Below are 16,054 nucleotides of genomic sequence, written 5' to 3' on the forward strand. Positions count from 1 at the left end.
CTACAATCCACACCACCAGAGAAACTATCAAACAAGAAGGACCCTAAGAAAAAAAATACATGGTCCCCCGAAGAAGGGGGGGGACAAGAACTCCTGAGAAAATTGGGAGCATGGGGGGGGGAGGTAAGAAAAAGAGAAGGGGAGAAGAGGAGGGGGAGGAAGAACAAGAAGTATCCGGAAGAATAAGACAGGAAGAATAGAGGAGAGCAAGAAAAGAGATCCCTTATTAGAAGGAGCCAGTATAGGTTTAAAAAGAAATCTGGCACTAGGGAATTGTCCAGAGATCTACTAGGATGACCCCACCTAAGAATATAGGCAGTAGTGCAGTGGCCACTTTTGGTGCCCTTCCCCTATAATGAGATTGATGTCTACCTTATATGCCATCCTAGAGCCTTAATCTAGTAGCTGATGGAAGCAGAAGCAGACACCCACAGCTAAAGACTGAGCCATATTCCTGGGATCCAGTTGTAGAGAGAGAGGAGGGATGAGCAAAGGAGTCAAGACGGTGCTGGAGAAACCTATAGAACCAGTGGAGCTTACCTAGTGAGAGCACAGGGACCCCAGTAGTAAAGCTGGGGAACCAGCACTGGACTGAACCAAACTCTCTGAATGTGGCTTTTAGTTAGGAGGCCTGGGCAGTCTATGGAACCTCTAACAGTAGAATCAGTATTTATCTCTAGTGCACAAATGGGTTTCGGTAGCCAGGATACTATTTCAGCCCAGATACATGGAAGAGGACCTAGACCCTGCCTTAAATGATGTGACAGACTTTGATGACCTCCCACAGAAGGCTTCACCTTCCTTGGGTAGCAGGTGTGGGTGGGTTGTGGGGGGGTTAGTAGGGGGTATGGAAGGATGTGAGGGAAAGGGAACAGGGGAATTGATATGTAAATTGATTGCTTCTAAATAAAAAATAAATACCATCAAGAGAACATATAAAAGTATAAATCTCACTAGAAGAAAACATAAAAGAGAAATGCAGCAGAATAAAACAGCAGAAAAATAAGAAATTAATATTCAGAACAATTGGAAGAAAATCAACAATATGGCATCGTCCATACTTTTCATTAATAACTAAATGTAAGGATTTGAGTGGCTTAGTATGAGCATGAGGGCCTAAGTTTGATTCTTAACACACATGTAGAAAAGCTGGCCACTGTATCATTTACTTGCAGTCCCAGTGCAGGGGAGGTGAAGACTAGAAGATCTCAGGGACACTCTAGCAAGCCAGGCTGGAAGAACTTGTAAGATCCATGTTCAGTAAAAGACCTTATCTTTAAAAAAAGGAGACATAATCAAGGAAGACACCTATGATGGTTTTAATGTCGAAGTTCCACAAATTAGAATCACCTGAGCACAAAGTATCAAATGAGAAACTATCTTAAATGCCTTGATGTATGTGAGTGGCAACTACTAATAACAGCCCAACAGTCCAATATCTTGGATACACTCACTCTTCTGGACTTTGTCCGTGGGCTTGGGCCACTTCTCTGCCTCTGCCCTCTGAGGCACACATAGCTTGTCTTCTAGGATCCGTCTGGATCACTCCACTGCTGCTGCTCTTGCTACTAGCATCTCCCAAACACTGAGGTCTTCAGCTGTAACTGGGTTGCACTTTCACCAATAGCCTTTTGTAGGCTCTCCTCATGGTCCCAAGCCTCAACTTCTTTGCATGGACCTTCAGCTGCCACTCAGGCTACACCTTCATCAATGGCTTCTTCTGACCTTTCGCAGTGCCAAGCCTCAGTAGTTCTCCATGGCCCCTTCATGCCTTCAAAACCAGTTCTACCGGGGTGTCGCTTACACATTATTTCCTCTGGCTGCCAGCATGAGGTACAACTTTGGTCACCTCTGGAACATAGCTTCTCTGCTCTCAGGAAACACTTCCCAGAAAATTTCATCTCGGTGATGCTCATCTCTTCTTAATCACCACTAATTTCTTAGCTCCGGCCAACAAGCCTCAAGTATCCCAGCACAGCAAAATTTTATGTGGACAATTAGTGGTAACTCTAATGAAAATGTATAAGGAAGGGAGCAAGTTGAGCAAGGAGAAATATTTGAGAAAAAGGGCACCAGATAGTGGCATGGAGCTAAAGCCTCTGTTTAAGGCGATAAAAGGATTAACAAATAGAATAAAGGGAGTGGTGACCTCGGGCGAGGGTAAGACATGCCTTTAATCCTAGCACTCCAGAGGCAGCATCAGGCAGATTTCTGTGAGGTCACGGCCAGCCTGATCTACAAAGCAAGTTCCAAGACATGTAACAAAGTGGCCATGTTCCAGTCCTTAACTCTAAAGTAAGAACTATGTGACCAAAGCTACCAAGTTCTGCTGCTTGCTAGGACTGGAGCATGGCGGCATGCGGGGGGTGGGTGGTGCTGGAGCTGAGACTGCTACATCTTGAAGGCAAAAACAAATCAAATCCCCTGACACACCAGGCTGTACTCTGAGTATGAAACCTCAAAGCCCGCCCCCACAGTGACATGCTTTCTCCAACAGGACATACCTACTCCAACAAAGTCACACCTCCTAAAAGTATCACCTCCTGTGAAATTATGGGACTAAGGGATTATGGAGGCCAGTTGCATTCAAACTACCACAGCATTATAGCACCAAACTCTCCTAGGTAAGTTGTTGACAGTAATTTGTACTAGGAAACACTACTTTCACTAAAAAAAAATCAGGCTACTACATTAATACATGTAACAATTTGAATGGATTGCCGGGAAGTGATAGAGTGTGCAACAAGTCAGTTTCAAATTATGACCTAATGTGAATTCCACTTATAACATTTTTAGGGAGGTATTAAGAATAGAAAATAGCGGGCAGCATCAGGTAAACAGGCCGGCTTCCCGGCCTGTGCTCCAGTGCCTGCAGATCGCCTGGGACCTGCACAGAGCTCCCAATCCCGGCGGGAGCCAAGCACCCCAGACTCCAGATCTTCGCTCCCACCAACGAGACCAGGAAAGGAGAGGAGGCTGGGAGTCCAGGGAAGCAGCTGTTCCTCAGGCAGCATCAGGTAAACAGGCCGGCTTCCCAGCCTGTGCTCCAGTGCCTGCAGATCGCCTGGGACCTGCACAGAGCTCCCAATCCCGGCGGGAGCCAAGCACCCCAGACCCCAAGTCTTCTCTCCCACCAACGAGACCAGGAAACCAGAGGACCCAGGGAGACCAGGACCAGCATTTGGACAAGGAATAGAAGAACCACCAGATTATTGGACTTGCTAGCACCCACCAAAAGGGAACTCTGGTCCCCAGACCAGTAAGGGGCTCTTTCTGCACCCACTAGAAGAAGAGATGGGAAAGAGACAATACAAAAACACAGTCAGCAACCGAAAAACAAATATGACACCGCCAGATTCTAGAGACTCCACACCAGCAAGACCCCAACATTCTAATGGGGACGAAGCAGAAGAGAACCACCTTAAAAGCACATTCATGAAAATGATAGAGGCCCTAAAAGAGGATATTGGAAAATCCCTCAAAGAAATGGAAGAAAAAACAAACCAAAAAATGCAAGAAATGGAAGAAAAAACAAACCAAAAAATGCAAGAATTGGAAGAAAAAACAAAGCAAAAAAAAATGCAAGAATTGGAAGAAGAATCATACCAAAAAAGGCAGGAAATGGAAGAAGAAACAAAGCACAAAATGTGAGAAATGGAACAAAAAGCAAACCAAAAAATGCAAGAAATGGAAGAAAGAACAAACCAAAAAATTCATGAAAGGCAACAAACGGACGAACAGATAAACAGAAAATTGCAAGAAGCAATGCAAACACTGCAAGGGTTGAAAACTGAAATAGAGTCATTAAAAAAACACAATCTGAAGAAAGGAAGAAAATAGAAAAGCTGGACAAACAGTCAGGCACTACCAATACAAGCATTACCAACAGAATAGAAAAGATGGAAGAGAGAATCTCAAGTGTTGAAGATACACTAGGAGAAATGGATTTATCAACCAAAGAAAACCTTAAATCCAACAAATCCTTAACACAAGACATCCAGGAAATATGGGACACCATGAAAAGACCAAACCTAAGAATAATAGGTATAGAAGAAGGAGAAGAAATCCACCTCAAAGGGGCAGAAGGCATATTCAACAAAATCATAGAAGAAAACTTCCCCAACCTTAAGAAAGACGTGCCAATGAAGGTACAAGAAGCCTACAGAACACCAAATAGAGTGGAACACAAAAAAAATCCCCTCGCCACATAATAATCAAGACCCCAAACATACAGAATAAAGAAAGAATATTAAGAGCAGCTAAGGAAAAAGGTCAAATAACATATAAAGGCAGACCTATCAGAATTACACCTGATTTCTCCATGGAAACTCTGAAAGCCAGAAGGTCCTGGATAGATATTCTACCTGCACTAAGAGACCATGGATGCCAGCCCAGACTACTATACCCGGCAAAGCTCTCAATCACTATAGATGGAGAAAGCAAGATATTCCATGACAAAACTAGATTCAAGCAATATGTGTCCACTAACCCAGCCCTACAGAAAATTTTGGAAGGAAAACTCCAACCCAAGGAAGCTAACTACAACCATAAAAACATAAGCATTAGAGAATCCCTCTCTACCAACAGCCAAAAGAACAAAGGTGTGAAATTCCACACATAATTCCACCAACAACAACCATCGCAAATCGAAGAAGAATGAGCAATCATTGGTCATTAATATCCCTCAATGTTAATGGCCTTAACTCACCCATAAAAAGACACAGACTGGCAGATTGGATTCGAAGACAGAACCCTTCCTTCTGCTGCATACAAGAAACACACCTCACCCTTAAAGACAGACATTACCTGAGAGTTAAAGGTTGGGAAAAAATTTTTCAATCAAATGGACCCAAGAAACAAGCAGGGGTAGCAATCCTAATATCTAACAAACTAGACTTTAAAATGAAATCAATCAAAAGAGATGAAGGAGGTCATTACATACTCATCACAGGTGAAACCCACCAAGATGAAGTGTCTATCCTGACCATCTATGCCCCAAATACAAAGGCATCCACATTCGTTAAAGAAACATTATTAGAACTTAAATCTCATCTAAAGCCCCACACAGTTATAGTGGGGGATTTCAACACACCACTCTCACCACTAGACAGGAATACCAAACAGAAACTCAACAAAGAAGCAAAAGGTCTAATAGAAGTAATGACCCAACTGGGATTAACAAATATCTATAGAACATTTCATCCACATAAAAAAGAATATACCTTCTTCTCACCACCACATGGAACCTTCTCAAAAATCGACCACATACTTGGCAACATATCAAACCTCAGCAGCTACAAAAAATTGGAATAACTCCATGCATCTTATCAGACCACCATGCTTTAAAATTAGAATTCAACAACAACACAAATTGCAGAAAACCTACAAACTCATGGAAATTGAATAATGCTCAACTGCACCATCCCTGGGTCAAAGAGGAAATAAAAAAAGAAATTAAAGACTTCCTCGAATTCAATGAGAATGAAGACACAACATACCCAAACCTATGGGACACTTTGAAAGCAGTGCTACGGGGAAGTTCATAGCGCTAAGTGCTCACATGAAGAAACAGGAGAACAGTTATACCAGAGAATTAACATCACAGCTGAAAGCTCTAGAGCACAAAGAAGCACACTCCCCAGGAGGAGTAGACGCCAGGAAATAATCAAATTGAGGGCTGAAATCAATAAAGTAGAAACCAGGAAAACAATACAAAGAATCAATGCAACGAAGAGTTGGTTCTTTGAGAAAATCAACAAGATAGACAAACCTTTGTCCAAACTTACCAAACAGCAGAGAGTGAACACGCAAATTAACAAAATTAGAAATGAAAAGGGGGACATAACAACAGACTCTGAGGAAATCCAGAGAATCATTAGGTCATACTTTGAAAACCTGTACTCCACAAAATTCGAAAATTTAAAGGAAATGGATGACTTCCTGGACAGCTATCAATTGCCAAAATTAAATCAAGAACAGATAAGCAATTTAAATAGACCTATAACCCCTATGGAAATAGAAGCTGTCATCAAAAGTCTCCCAACCAAAAAAAGCCCAGGTCCAGATGGCCTCACTGCAGAATTCTACCAGAAATTCAAAGAACAGCTTATACCAATTCTTCTCAAAGTGTTCCACACAATAGAAGCAGAAGGGTCTTTGCCAAACTCTTTCTATGAGGCTTCAATAACCTTGATACCCAAGCCACACAAAGATACAACTAAGAAAGAGAACTTCAGACCAATATCCCTCATGAACATTGATGCAAAAATACTCAATAAAATACTAGCAAATCGGATCCAAGAACACATCAAAACAATCATTCACCACGATCAAGTAGGTTTCATCCCAGGGATGCAGGGATGGTTCAACATACGAAAATCCATCAACGTAATCCACCATATAAACAAGCTGAAAAACAAAAATCACATGATCATCTCACTAGATGCTGAAAAAGCCTTTGACAAAATCCAACACCCCTTCATGATAAAGGTCTTGGAGAGAGTTGGGATAACAGGGACATACTTAAACATAATAAAAGCTATATACAGTAAACCAACAGCCAACATCAAACTAAATGGACAGAAACTCAACGCAATTCCTCTAAAATCAGGAACAAAACAAGGCTGTCCACTCTCTCCATACCTTTTCAACATGGTACTTGAAGTTCTAGCTATTGCCATACGACAACAAAGGGGGATCAAGGGGATACAAATTGGGAAGGAAGAGGTCAAACTTTCACTGTTTGCAGACGATATGATAGTTTACATCAATGACCCAAAGAACTCTACCAGGGAACTCTTACAGCTGATTAACACCTTCAGCAAAGTGGCAGGCTACAAGATCAACTCAAGAAAATCAGTAGCCCTACTATATACAGATGATAAAAGGGCTGAAAGAGAAATCAGAGAAACATCACCCTTTACAATTGCCACGAACAACATAAAATACCTTGGGGTAACGCTAACCAAACAAGTGAAAGACCTGTATCATAAGAACTTTGAATCTTTAAAGAAAGAAATTAAAGAAGCCCTCAGAAAATGGAAAGATCTCCCATGCTCTTGGATAGGTAGGATCAATGTAGTAAAAATGGCAATCCTGCCAAAAGCAATCTACAGATTCAATGCAATCCCCATTAAAATCCCAGCACAATTCTTCACAGACCTTGAAAGAACAATAATCAATTTTGTATGGAAAAACAAAAGACCCAGGATAGCCAAAGCAACCCTGTTCAACAAGGCAACGTCCGGAGGCATCACCCTCCATGACCTCCAGCTCTATTATAGAGCTATAGTCCTGAAAACAGCTTGGTATTGGCACAAAAACAGACAGGTAGACCAATGGAATCGAATTGAAAATCCGGGTATTAACCCACACACGTACGAACATCTGATCTTTGACAAAGAAGCTAAAAATATACAATGGAATAAAGAAAGCATCTTCAACAAATGGTGCTGGCATAATTGGAGACTGGAATGTAGAAGAATGCAGATCGATCCATGTTTATCACCATGCACAAAACTTAAGTCCAAATGGATCAAAGACCTCAACATAAATCCAGCCACACTGAACCTCTTAGAAGAGAAAGTGGGTGGTACCCTTGAAAGAATTGGTACAGGAGACAGCTTCCTGAACATAACACCAGTAGCACAGACAGTGAGATCAACAATTAATAAATGGGACCTACTGAAACTGAGAAGCTTCTGTAAGGCAAAGGACACAGTCAGCAAGACAAAAAGGCAGCCCACAGAATGGGAAAAAATATTCACTAATCCCACATCTGACAGAGGGTTGATCTCCAAAATTTACAAAGAACTCAAGAAGCAAGTCTCCAAAACAGCAAAGGACCCAATTAAGAAGTGGGCTGCAGAACTAAATAGAGAGTTTTCAATAGAGGAGTCTAAAATGGCTGAGAGGCACTTGAGAAAGTGCTCAACATCCCTAGCCATCCGGGAAATGCAAATCAAAGCAACTCTGAGATACCATCTCACTCCTGTCAGAATGGCTAAAATCAAAAACACCAATGACAATTTATGCTGGAGAGGATGTGGTGAAAGGGGGACACTCCTCCATTGCTGGTGGGAGTGCCAACTGGTTCAGCCACTTTGGAAAGCAGTATGGAGATTCCTCAGAAAAATGGGAATAAACCTACCACAAGACCCAGCAACTGCACTCTTAGGCATATATCCAAAAGATGCCCATTCATATAACAAAGATGTCTGTTCCACTATGTTCATAGCAGCTTTATTTGTAATAGCCAGAACTTGGAAGCAACCTAGATGTCCCTCACCCGAAGAATGGATAGAGAAAATGTGGTACATCTACACAATGGAGTACTATTCAGCAGAAAAAAATAATGGAATCATGAGATTCGCAGGCAAATGGACGACACTAGAAGAAACCATCCTGAGTGAGGTAACCCAGTCACAAAAAGAGAAACATGGCATGTACTCTCTCATATATGGATTTTAGACATAGATCTGGGGAGTGCCAGCATTCAATCCTATAGCCAGAGAGTCTGGGAAACAGAAACTTTATTTAGTGGCTGATCGAAGAAGAGGCAGACTCCCTTGGTTAAGTACTGAGCTGAACTCAAGAAAGCCAGTAACAGAGAGGGAGGACTGATGATCAAAGGGATTAAGACTGGGCTGGTTTAACCCCCAGAAACAGCTGACCAGACAAAGGTTAACTCTTGAATCCCAGGCATCAGCCTGGGAATCCAGCATGGGATTGATCAAGACCCCCTGAATGTGAGTGTCAGTGAGGAGGCCTAGGGAATCTATTGAGCCTTGGGCAGCAGATCAGTACCCATCCCAAGTATACACACGGACTTTGGACTCCCATAGAACAATGTGAGGTGCACTCTCACCCGAACTCTTGGGGAAGGGTCTAGGCCCTGCCCTATATGAAATGACACACTATGCACACCCCCATGGAGGGCCTCACCCTCCCTGGTGAAATGAGGGGATAACGGGGGGCGGGGAGGGCTCGGGAGGAAGGGAGGGAATGGGAGAGGGACCTGGAACTGACTTGTGAAGCAACCTTGTTTCTTATCCAAATTTAAACTGGAAAATAAAATTTAAAAAAAATCTTTAAAAAAAATTAAAAAAAAAAAGAATAGAAAATAGATTAATGATATATAGCTTTCTGGGAGGTAAGCAGAAGTGATTGTAAAAGGGTATCAAAGGTAAATTTGAGATGATGAAACTAATTCGTGCTTTGTTTTTATTATTAATTAAACTTATTTTCAGATAATTTCTCACATATGTGCAGAGCACACCAACCATTCTCACCCCTACCTGTATATCAACCTTGTTACTACCCTTTCTTCTAAATCTTCTCTCAGAGTCATGTCTATTCATTTTGTTTTGTGATTCCCAGAGATTATCCAGGGCTATCTATGTCACCAAAGGTTTGAAGCTGTCTGTTGAAGTCTGGTGGATTCAGTAATGCATACAACAACTAAAGTCAGTGGTTCTCCTCTATCTCAGAATCTACCAATAGCCAATAGTTCATCAATTAAGAAGAAGGCTCACTGAGTCCCTACCCAATCTTTGACCTACAGTTGATTGGGCAGGTCTTGTATGAGCTTAGTGTAATAACTGCAGTTGTTAGTTAATAATTAGTTTGAAAAGTTTTTAAAATGTGTGTATTTATTAAGTGGGGCAGAAATTGCCACACAGGGCTTGTATATGTCAGAAGATACATGCAGGGGACTGTTTTCTCCTTCCGTCATGTAGGTTTGGGGGAATCAAACTGAAACTATTAGCAGCCCTGGTCTGTATTTTGAATGTACTGCTGCTATCCAAACAGTCACATGAATTCAAGGTGTAGACTAAACTTAAGTAAAACTTGGAAAATATGAATAAAATCATTGGATTGTATCAATGTTACTATGTCTATATACTGGCTGTGATCCATAGTGATATCTTGATTATACAAACAAAACCTGTCTGAGAGATCAGCGAGAAGAAGCAAGTTACAGCCACACCTTGCCTCCTTAGCATTTCCACAAACCAGAGAGTAAGTTCCTGTTTCTTCCTGCTTATATCCTGTTTCCACCCAGCTATCTCACTTCCTCTCTGTCTATACAGACATCCAGACCTCTATAGTTAGCTAGTGGCAAGCTCCATTCTCTGACCTTCAGATGGGGTTTATTTGTACAAGCAAGATATCACCACAGTGATCATATGCCGTAGTTTTGTAAACACACACACACACACACACACACACACACACACCTACTGTTGTAAGAAAGTAAGTCAGGTATATGTAGAATTTTGACACAGGGAAATTTAAAATTTTTCAAAATTTAACTTGGGATGGAAAGGGTGTTTCGGCTAGACCTCTAACTCAGGAGTAGAGCATTGTCTGGCAGGCATGAGGTATTGGATTCAATGTGCAGAAAGGGAAAAATTCACCTGAATCCTTTAAGGAAAAGGATACCATGGACACTGCAAATATTTTTTCCTGTTTGAAATTTGTGTGGTATGTAAAAGTTTTAACAGGCCCTCCTCATTATTCTGTAACTACAGGCATTGTGTTTCACCGGGTATATGTTTCTGAGGCATGACTCTCCACATAAAAGGAGAAGGCAATTTAAATATATATATATATATATATATATATATATATATATATATATATATGTATGTTCAGTGCTCTAGGAACATGATTGGTAATCAACATCCTGCCCTCTCTGTCCCAGTATTAACAGTAGGTTGCTTTCCTCATCATAGTTATTGTTTTATTGATAAGTCACATAAAGGTGATTGTTACAGAAGTTTTGTCCTTCATGGATGTCTGCCTGTTGGTGTGAATGAAAGATATGTTTGTGTGTGCATGTATGTAAACCCATGTGTGTCATATGCAAGTGTATGTACCATATTCTGTAAACCCTATCAGGGGAAAAAAAGTTGAAGAATATAATCTATAGTGAGGCCTCTCTCACTATCCTACAGGCAACTGGGTCTATATGATACATGGAGCAGAGTTGGGCATACTGGAGTATAACCTGTTGCCACAACTGTCAATGGGCTAAAAAAGGAGCATCATTAACATTGTGGATAGACCCCTCAAAGCAAAGCAGTCAACTAACACATAAATAGTAAATGGCACAACATGCAGAATAAAACTAAAGAACAATATTGGTGGGGTCCCCTTTTTGTCAGATGAGGTGATGGTGAATGGAAGGACAAGTTCATTCCCATGTGACACAGTGTAGGATATCCTAGGACAGTTAGTAACAGAAACAGTCACTTATTTCACCCAGAAAGTTATTTTAGAAAGAAAGCAAGGAAACCACTTGGTGGCAGTAAAATATAATCCTGAAGTTTGAGTTCATTCTCCATATTACTATTAATTCTTTTAGAAAAATATGACTGGACAAGAAACAAAGGACAGGCTTACAGTAGTGTGACAATGTCTTATATGATTTTATCTAGCCCGTCGAATGTTTTTGCTTTTATTTTTTTCTGGATGTGGCCTATGTTTCAGTTCCAGTATTCTTCACTGAGCATGGCAAATGAATGTAGAGTAAACTGTGCTCTGTTTTCTGTCAGGAAATTTGAGTTACTTCTGCCACTGCTGGGATGTATCTGATCTGACTTCTCAATAAACACAGTCTTTACCTCTTCCCTCTTCGGTCCTTTACAAACATCCTCTTCAGTCCTGTATATTTCATTTACAAGCAGACTGAATTCCTTGATGTTTTGACTCTCTTAATAAAAAACAACTATGTCCTTCTTGGAAGAATTAGGCTGGAACTGACTAAGAAGATTCCTCAATAAAGATGAGATCTCATAGTATAGAAGGTGCTGTGTAAACCACTAAGGAAGAAACTCAATCAATTGTCTTACCTAGCTGTAAAGCCTCTAACCCAGTACAATGACAGGCCTAGGAAGTTACCAATGGTGAAATAGACACACTTTTATCGTGGTGGTAACCACCAGCCATTTAATTGGACTTGAGTCCTATTCATCAGGAGAGAATTCATGCCTGATACTGTAAACCTGGCCTACTGCCAGTGGCTGGAGGAGCATAGGCCCTAGAGGAGAACCAGTTACTGCTCTTTTCTTAAATCAGTACAATACCTGACTATTCCCAATACTTATCCTTATAGTTACAGAAAATGAAGCTGTCACCCCTCTATCAAAAAGCTTTTTTCTTCCAAAACATGAAGACTATGACAGAGGTCCACAACTGGCCAAAGTGCAAAAAGTAGGATGCCTGTTCCCAATGAAACATCAGCATCACAACCCCTACACCTAAGACTTAAGGTAAATCATGCCACAGGGGACAGAAAGATTGTAAGAGCCGGAAGCTCAGGATGCCTCCTGCTAGATAATGGACCCTAGACATAACAGGGAGACTGCACCCATGACATTTCAACATTATCATTGCTTAAATAAGACCCACATAATGGCAACACCAGTTGACATGCCAACAGGTATGAAAGAAATTTCTCAATGTTCCACCCCTTGATGAATAACTGCAGACAATCAATTGCTGCCGAGGAAAAATCAGTTTTCTCTAGGGCCAAACTACCTGATAGGTTATCCAACCCCAAATGGTCAGTCTGACATACATGTACAAATGATAAATACTGAATAGAATCAGAGCATTATGTATGTAACATAAATAATAATTAAAGGAAGTGTTGTGAATTTTAAAAGGAGTGGAGGAAATGTAGTGTGGAGATAAAGGAGTAAAAATGACATAATATAGTAGTCATGCATAAGATCCTCAAATTTTGTAATTAAAAGCTGTATGTCTTTCTGTGTATTCATTTGCACAGCTCCAATTAAGCACCTTTGGCCCAAGTCTGCTGTGGAATATTCATTTACCTTGTGTGAATATATGTCCCTGTGATTGGTTTAATGAAAAGACTGACTGGCCTATATCCAGGCAGGATAAGATTAGGTGGGAGGGCCAGACTAGAATTCTGGGATGAGAAAGAGTGGAGTCAGGAGAGTCGCCAGCAGATGTAGAGATGCAAGATGGGCACACTGGACTGAGAAAAGGTACCAAGCCATGTGGCAAAGCATAGATAAAGTATGGGTTAATTTAACTGAATGAGTTATCAAGTAACAAGTCTGAGCCATTGTCCAAGCATCCATAATTCATATTCAGCCTCTGAGTTTGTTATTTGGGAACTGGTGGGCATAAGAGAAACATCTATTTATACAAGGCTATGTTTCTTTTGTAGAACTTAACTAAAAATCAACAGGACATTCAAGATGTCAGATATAAAAGCTGGGCACTGGGCCAGGGGACCTCATGGTTATAATACAAGCACTGCTGAAGTGTGGATAGGCAGATTCCTGGGTGTCACCAACCAGCCAGCCTAGCAATCAGTGAACGCCAACTTTAATGAGAGATGTGACTCCAAAAGAAAGATGGACAGTGACTGAGAACTGACACTCAATGTTATCCTGTGGCCTATACAAACAAATATGTATATACATACACGTGCTAATGCAACCATGAGTGTACATACATAAACACAAAAGACAAAAATACAGAGTGTATTTTCTAAAATAACCAATTTCCATGTAAAAGTTAAGATTGTAGGTGAGGATCCAGGAAAATGTGTATAATATCCACGCAAGCATACACTTAAAGAGACTGCTCCAAAAGAGATATGCATGAGGTTTTGGGGATGTAATGGTGTTGAATTTTCTGTTCTCACAGAGTGGTTTGGTGAAGGGGTCCCTTTCAATTAGGGTTTTCAGTTTGGAAGGAAGGGAGACGCAGTCAATGTCAAGTCCCTTCAATCCATTTGCTTCATGGGCTCCATACAATCTAATCATAGAGATTTGGTTTTACAGAGTTTGCTTCTTTTTAAATTTCTTTTATGCTTGAGATTATAATATGAATACTTAATACTAATTTAAATAAAAAAGGAAAAATACCAAAATAAAACTAATAGCACAAAAACAAAACAAAACATGGAGGGAGTTTTGAACTGACCCACTAATCCAGGACATGGAGCCTGCCCTGGAGTATGGTTGGTATACAAAATGGCAAGACATTTGAGAAAACTGTTTTTCCTTTCCCAACAGGTATGAATTTAAAATAGTTTCTTGATTAGGGGTAGGAATACATGCCCACTTCCCCTTCTCTGTGTTGGAATTTTGCCTGGTTTGACTCTGTGAAGGTCTTGTATGAGCTGTGACAGTTTCTGTGAGTTCATATGTGTATGAGTCCTGCTGTGTCCAAAGGATACTGTCTCTTTGAAGTCATCCTCCACCTCTGTATATTAAATTTGTTCCACCTCCTCTCCCACATAGATCCTTGAGCCTTGAGAGTGTTTGACAAAGACATCCTACTTAGGGCCGAAAGCTACCAAGTCTCTCACTCTCTGCACATTGTACACTTGTGAGTCTCTGTGTTAACTACTGTCTACTGTAAGAAGAAGCTTAAAATAACATGTTTCAATTAAAATAACCACAGAAATTAGGTAGCTAGTAAGGAACCAAGGTAGATGAAAGCCTCTTTCAAGGAAGAGAAAATAGAGTACTGTGTTGTAAATAAATAAAAGGAAACTGGAATTTTAGGAGTAAATGGTGAGGAGGACGATAGGACAGGGTAGAGGAGGAAATATCTGAAAAACCACCAACAAAATGGAACTAAATGAAGCATATGGAAACCTACTACTGTATGAGCATCCTAAAATATCCACATATATGAAAGGAATCTGAACAGAGTCACCAAATAGTATGGGTGGGGTATCTTAGTTACTGTTCTATTGCTGTAAGGAGACACATAACCAAGGCCACTTCTAAAGGAAGGAATTTAATTAAAGGCTTTGCTTACAGTTTCAGAGATTTAGTCCACTATTATGATGAGGAGTATGATGGCAGGCAGGCATGGTACTGAAGAAGTAACTCAGACATTTACCTACTGATTCTCAGGCAGCAGGAAGGGAGAGACTGAGACGGGTAGGGTTTTTGCAAGATCCAAGTACACCCCTAGTGACACACTTCCTCCAGCAAGACCCAACCTAATCCGACAAGGTCATGCCTCCTAATTTCAATAGTCCATCAACTGGGTAGAATTCAGATAGATGAGCCTATGGTGGCCATTTTCATTCAAACCACCACATAGAGACAATGTCCCAAGGAGATATCTTAAGCCACTGAATAAAACCTCCAGTGACATGAATGGGTTATATTTTTTTAATTTTTATTTTTAAATGTAAATTTAGATTAGAAACAAGGTTGCTTCACATGTCAATCCCAGGTCCCTCTCCCTTTCCCTCCCCTCCTCCCACACACACCCACCAACCCCCCAATACAACCTCATTTCCTCAGGGAGGGTGAGGCCCTCCATGGGAGTGTCCATAGTCTGTCATTTCATGCAGGGCAGGACCTAGACCCTCCCCCAAGACTCCAGGGTGAGAGTGCATCTCTCATTGTGGGATGGGCACCCAAAGTCCATTTGTATGCCAGGGATAAATACTGATCTATTACCCAAGGCCCAATAGATCGTCTAGGCTTCCTCACTGACACCACATTCAGGGGGTCTTGATCAGTCCCATGCTGGAATTCAGCCATCAGTCTGGGATTCAAGAGCTAACCCTTGTCAGGTCAGCTGTTTCTGGGGGTTAAACCAGCCCAGTCTTAACCCCTTTGCTCATCATTCTTCCCTCTCTGTCACCCTCCTTGAGTTCAACTCACTGTCTAGCTGTGGGAGTCTGCCTCTGCTTCTATCACCCATTGGATGAAGGTTCTGTTTCCCAGACTCTCTGGCGGTGGGATTATAGGCTGGCATTTCCTAGATCTATGTCTAAAATCCATATATCAGAGAGTACATGCCATGTTTGTATTTTGGTGTCCGGGTTACATCACTCACAATGGTTTCTTCTAGTGTCATCCATTTGCCTGCAAATTTCAGAATTCCATTGTTTTTTATTCTGCTGAATAGTACTCCATTATACAAATGTACCACATTTTCTCTATCGACTCTTCAGTTGACAGGAATCTGGGTTGCTTCCAAATCTAGCTATTACAAATAATGCTGCTATGAACATAGTTTAACAGATGTCCTTGTTGTA

Source organism: Mesocricetus auratus, unplaced genomic scaffold (assembly GCF_017639785.1).
Source record: "Mesocricetus auratus isolate SY011 unplaced genomic scaffold, BCM_Maur_2.0 Super-Scaffold_100003, whole genome shotgun sequence".
In the NCBI taxonomy this organism is placed as follows: domain Eukaryota; kingdom Metazoa; phylum Chordata; class Mammalia; order Rodentia; family Cricetidae; genus Mesocricetus; species Mesocricetus auratus.